Source organism: Diadema antillarum, unplaced genomic scaffold, assembly GCF_040938485.1.
Source record: "Diadema antillarum isolate AM-2024a unplaced genomic scaffold, OU_Dant_1.0 seq00000403_RagTag, whole genome shotgun sequence".
NCBI classification, from domain to species: domain Eukaryota; kingdom Metazoa; phylum Echinodermata; class Echinoidea; order Diadematoida; family Diadematidae; genus Diadema; species Diadema antillarum.
The window spans coordinates 364,909-371,447 of NW_027271393.1; positions in this window are offsets into that span (position 1 = coordinate 364,909).

Sequence of the window (6,539 nt, forward strand, 5' to 3'; positions counted from 1 at the left end):
GGGGGGAGTGGAGAATGAGGTGGAAGAGGGGTTGACAACCCAGCCTCAATGTCCCCATCCAGGCGGTTAGGGTCCTTTTCTGTTTGCTTTGGAGACTTTTCCAGTCGTGGAGGCATTGGTAATGGGGTATAGGGGTGGTTTGCTATAGGGTGACATCGATGACTATTGCAGCAGGGAGATGTAGAGGAGGAGTTTCACACGAGAGCCCTCATCGTTTATTATGCGGCTTGGACCACAGTATGACGTATTGACAGACCTTTTCTGCCAGTACGTGGACCTATTTCTGAAATATCGTCGCAGTGCCGGGCTTGCCAACACCATTTTGAATATATTTTCCACTTACACCATTTTTGTAAAGCTGGCCTATATGGCCTCTCAGACACGGCTACTATACAATCACTACATGCGGGTGCTGTTTGTTATTATGAAGGTTCGTTAATGAGAAAAAAAAACACACACAGATAAAGTTCGTCATTCCGAAGGTTCGTTATTCCAAAACATATAATTTCCTTTGCCTATAGAGGGTCGTTAAGCTGAGCATTTTTGTTGGATTGTTGCGAAGGTTCGTTTTTCTGAAGATTCGTTGTAAATCCGAAAATGAATAGGGTTCGTTAATCTAAACTTTTTGTGCCTTTATTTCGAAGGTTCGATGTTCTGAAGGTTAGTTGAGCCGAAAATGAAATGTGGTTTCTTATTCTGAAGGTTCCTTAATTCGAACATGAAATAAGGTCTTCATCCATCTCTCTCCCTCGCTCTGCCTGTCTCTCCCTCTATCTTTTTTTCTCTTTCTCTTCCGCCCTCTTTCCATAAATTTGTTCTTGTTTTGTATTTTTCCCGACCTGTATCGCTGAACCCGGTCTTCTGTTCTCATCTACGTTAGTATAATCCTTGGATTCCCAGAGTGATACTCCTTTCCTTATTCAGGACAGCTACATCGATATAATAAAGAGAAGCGTGATAGGTCACTTGGCGATGTTCCTAGACCGGGGATCGTCGAGAGGTCGTGAACTCAAACTCAAACTCGGTGCCACATGTGACGTCACGACTTGGATGTGTTTACATCAGAGCGCCTCGGATTGTCTTACTGTGATCGGGGGTCGGAAGGTAGTGGATCAGCTTTAAAGGGGAAATCCAATCCAAATATAAGTTAGTTTGAAAAAAAGAGTAAAATATTACGTGTTTAACGGTAAAATTCTGATCGAAATCGGGTGAAAAATAAGGAAGTTATGACATTTTGAAGTTTTGCTAAAATTTCAGGAAACAGTTCTTGAACGGTCAATATGAATATGCAAATGGTAGAATGAGCATGTCATCCCCTCACAACCTGCCATATAGTTTGTACATAAAAGTTTGAAATTTCCAGTTTTTCATTCAAATACAATTGAAGGGGTCGGTGCAATATAGTGCTAACCCACACAATAGTCATTTTGAGATAATCGCTGTTGAATGTTTGGAAAGTCCATGCATTGTACATTAATAAAACATGAATGCATGCATTTTTACAATCTTATTGGTTGAATTCTAATACGATATTTTCACGGATGTTAGAGTGAAGGATAAGGATTATGAAAATGCATGTAACTCAATTTTTACAAAAGTGTGGGTTAGCACTATATTGCACCGACCCCTCCAATTATGCCTGAGAGTCAAATCCTGGTACATGTACATGTATATCTAACTGATCACTGTTCTGAAGTTATTCAACGGAATAACATCATGTTTCAGACTTCAATGATAGAACATTTGAATTTTCGTCACTTTTTTTGTACGCGATCAATGGAAAATTGCGAGGTTATGACATGGTTATAGCTCACTTATTTGCATATTCATATCCACTGTACAAGAACTGTTTCGCAGAAATTAGCAAAACTCCAAAATGTCATAACCTCCTTATTTTTCATCTGATTTCAGTCAAATATTTACTGTTGAACTTGTAAGATTTTACTCTTTTTTATCAGACTAACTTATATTTGGACTGGACTTCCCCTCTAAGTATGAAATGACACCAAGTTGTTGCTCATTACAGAGATAAACTGTGTTGTTTGTGTGTGTGTGTGTTTGCTAATTTGTTGATTATTCTGTTGAAATATAATATTTATAAGTCAAGAAGTAGTGGCATTTTACCATCTTCTGAACGCAATTCAGAAAAGAGTAGTAGCAAGTATTGAAGAGGAAATGATAATTGGCAATTGCGAGAGGGAAATTAGGTGTGCATCTGATAAAGTGGGAATATGTTAATCTATTAATCAATTGGAATATTTGAAAAAAATAGCGAAAAAAAGTGTTTAAAAGTTAATGTATTTGAATGGGAGAGAGCGGCTGGGGTTTTGTAAGGAGATAGTAGTTGTTCAAATGTAAGTTTGGTTTTTATTTTTCTCTGTGGCTTATTGTTAACACTTTCTTCTTCTTCTTCTCCGTTGTTAGCGCCTGTGATTTGTGATTACATTAATTAGTACAGGGCTATGTAGGATGAATATCATTATAGAATTTTACGATAAAAGGTAATTTATTGAAGTGTAGGGTTGGGATGTGAACGGGTATACCCTAGAACTACAGGGGGTGGAAGGGGTAGGTCAGGTTTTTTTTGTTTTCTTTTCCTTTTTCTTTTGTGTGTGCGTACGAGTAAGACTGTATTTTAGATTGTAAAATTAAGATGTACTGTATGTTATGATTCTCGGGTTATTATGTATTGTTTTTCGTTTGATCAATCATTGTTGACTAAATATTGTTGCATACATTCAAGATGAATGTTTTGTCATGTAAAGTTATACAGCAATCAAGTAAAGATTACTGAAAAAAAGTGTGTGTGTGTGTGTGTGTGCGCGCACGGGGACGGGCGTGTGTGCGTGAGAGGGACAGAGAAAGAGAGAAAGTCAAAGATATAGGTGTCGCACATGCATTACATTGCATTACTTCACGTGTACATTCTTGTATTGGTATCCATTTCGTAAAAACAAACAAAACAAACATCAAACAAACATTCAAAGGGGAGAGAAAGCGCGAGTTAAAACTCAAGGCCCTGTTTTATAAAGCGGGAGATATGATTGATAGTGAAATGAATGATAACTCTGACCAACTTACAATCGATTATAACTTTCAATCAAGCATGGGTTTCCGTTTTACGAAGAGACTTATAATTGATTTGAAGTTTTAATTGATTTCAACAATAGGTCTTTTGATAAAACTGACTTATAATCAATTCATAAGGTATGATTTATTTATGGACTTATAATTGATTTGGGAGAGTTTTAACTGATTTCGGGGACTTAAAATCAATAAGAAGCTCTGGTAAAATGGGACCCTGGTCACTCCCTGTCATATCCTACCTGAAAAACCATCGCGACATGACTACATGTACTTCTAACCGGCTATGCAGCCCTCCAAAAACCTAAAAACAACGACAACACACACACCAATAAACAAACAAACAAACAAACAAACAAAACACATCAACATTCCGGAGACATGCAACTTTTTACTCTCAGGAAAGCTAACCCCCCCCCCCCCCTCTCCCAGCACATCCAAAAGAATGATTACACTAAGAATGATGGAACAAGGTCATGCGTACAAAAACATAAGCAAGTGCACGCACACACACACACACACACACACACACACACACACACGAAGAAAAAAAACAACAAAAAAACAAAACAAAACAAAAACAAAAACATACACATGAGATGAATTCATGAAAGCAGCATTAAACCTGAGAGGTAGAATGTGTGGAGCATACAGCAGAATATAATTGATATCGCTTATTATTTTATTTACACCAGTACATACGATGCAATCCACGTGGACCAGTAACATCACAGCTGATCCAAAGGGGTCGTACAATGTATATGGTGGTCTCAGAGAGAAGAGAGAGAAAGAGAAAGAGTGAAATCACATATGCATACGCAAACACACACACACACACACACACACACACACACACACACACACACACTCATCTTTTCCTGGTTTAAATATCATTCAAAAATAATACATTACTTTATATTGGGGAATGAAACACTATCACTAACACAAGTTCTGCTTACCAACCACTACTTCAAAGTGCCATGCTTTTAGACTCACTATCTTTTACGAAGCATTTTAGCAAATCCCACTATTAACAGAGCCAGTAGATAGAGAATCTTCACAAATCACAACAAAGTAAGACTTACCAGTACTCAGTATTTCATACGCTGCACATTGCATGCTGGTATTCCTTGAATGGGGAAACGCACACAATCCAAACGGCTTATTGTGTTCATTGTTGACATTTTTAATGAAGTTGATAAAGGGACAGCACTGCCGGCAGACAAGAGTTAATAAAGGTTCGTTTCTTCAATGGGCTTTGAGAATGAAATGACTGTAACTTGTCACTCGTACATGGCTTCACTTTCACTCGACTCATGCCGTATAAATTACCCACATGGGGGCAAATTGTCATGTAAACACAAACCTAGCTTGAAGGGTGAAGAGAAGATGTACAGTCACAATCAAAAGCATTTCAAGATGTACAGTCAAATAAGCGTATTTATCAAAGATTTATTGGGAGTGGAGAATTTAGGCAGCCTTAGGCAACACTTAGAGTATATGCTGAAATTATACAAAATTTGTCAATTCACTACAACAAAGGAAGAAGTTTGACTACCCTAGTTTGAATTCCTCTGCTGTAGGTTCTGTCTCTTCAAGATTTCATTTTGAAGAAATGTGTACGCAATATGCTTTACATCAAATAAGGAAATGAACAAAATCTTGGCTACCTTCCAATGTTGTTAATATGCATGGTTGCAATATCTTCTGCCACTTCGGATTAGTTATTTCCACTTGTGGCAAAGACTACACTCTCAATGGGTCTTTGTGATTTAAGTAACAAGATTCTTGTATGTATTACTCTGAGTGCATTGTGAAAAAAAAAAATAATTTCGCCCAAAATGAAGCTGAAAAGGACAGTACGATGAAATAAAGTGGGAAAAATTTGCACAGGAACTGAAAATGACACCAGTGCTTGAAATACATTCCAACAATGTGAGTAGACCCTACAATATCTAGGCCAAAGTAAAACCAGTGAGATTTGATTACATAAGCCATCAGGATTTTGGATTAATCACATAGGTGTCATCTCACATGTAAATGCAGGATACACCACATGATAAAGTGCACCTGTTGCATGAGCTGCAATACACTTCTTCAATAGAAATAACATCAGGCTGGTGTGAGAAATCAGAGAGGGTAAGAGAATCCACATCATTAATGCACTATTTTATTGTTATTCATTTATTTGGCATGTCACCATAAAATACAAGGAGAAAGCCATATCACATGATATAAAAATGTGGTGATTCTAGGTGCATACTGCTAGTTGCCAGGGGAGGAAAAGGCAAACTTAATCACCGAGGCTCAATCCCTGTTCCATTTACCCACCGAGTTATAAATACAACTGCATTTCAAATAAACATATTAGTCCAATAAGTTTCAATTTGGCAAAATCCTGTCATTAAAGTTAAATCAGAGACAATTTTATATCTTCTATGGCCAAATAGCCCCGTCCTGATATCTACACATACTCAACTTAAAACTGAACTTGTTTTGGTAATGGAATATCTCAGTTGTTAAATAGACATCAATGCTGACCATGATATGACCCTGACAAATACTAGAAAAGAAACGTTATAACTTATGTTCTGCCAGTGAAGACTAGTTACACTACTCTGGAAACAAGAAGCGTATTGTTTAGCTTTGGTGACAAAAATACATAAATCATTCAACAACGATAACGATAACAACAACAGCAACAACAACAAAACCTTCTTGAAACATTTGTCCTAAAACCCTCCCCCCCCCCCCCCGAAAAAAACAAGCACAATGACTAATGATGCAGCATACCCCATATACATGTATTTTGATCTTGGGAACATTAAAATGCCTACAAATCTTATACAAGTGTATTACAGAGACTCCAACTCTCTCGCTTTCGACGGGAGATCTCCCGCCGAAAGCCCATTTTTGCAAAATCTCACGTTCTCCCGTTTGAGATTTAATTTCTCCCGCCCTAGCCCTGTGTCTCCCGTTGGAAAGGATTTCTAACTTATTGCCATCGTTTCTTGAAAAATAAGCCTTAGAAAGCACGAGAGTATCTAGAACTCTATAGAGCTCCCACGGCCCATAAGCGGGCCCTGAACCATGGCAGCAAGGAACTTCGCGCTTCACGCACATCAAGTTGGAGTCTCCCGTTTGCTAGGGGTTTCAGGCGGGAGAATCTCCAGATCAGAAGGTGCTTGGGGTTGGAGTCTCTGGTATTATTATATAAAAGAATACTTCGATCTAGAATTCTCAATATAATGAAATTCCTTTGCATACAGAAAAGACTTTAAGCTTGGCTTACTGAGGACCCTTCTGCATGGTAGTTCAATTTTTCCTTGTATTATATCTCTGCTTTTCCTCACAATGATTTCTTTATCTCTCATGTGCAAAGTTAGCCAAGATAAATGATGAATAAACATATTTGATTTCTAAAGTGATTTGATTTGTACCATGTAGAAATGAAA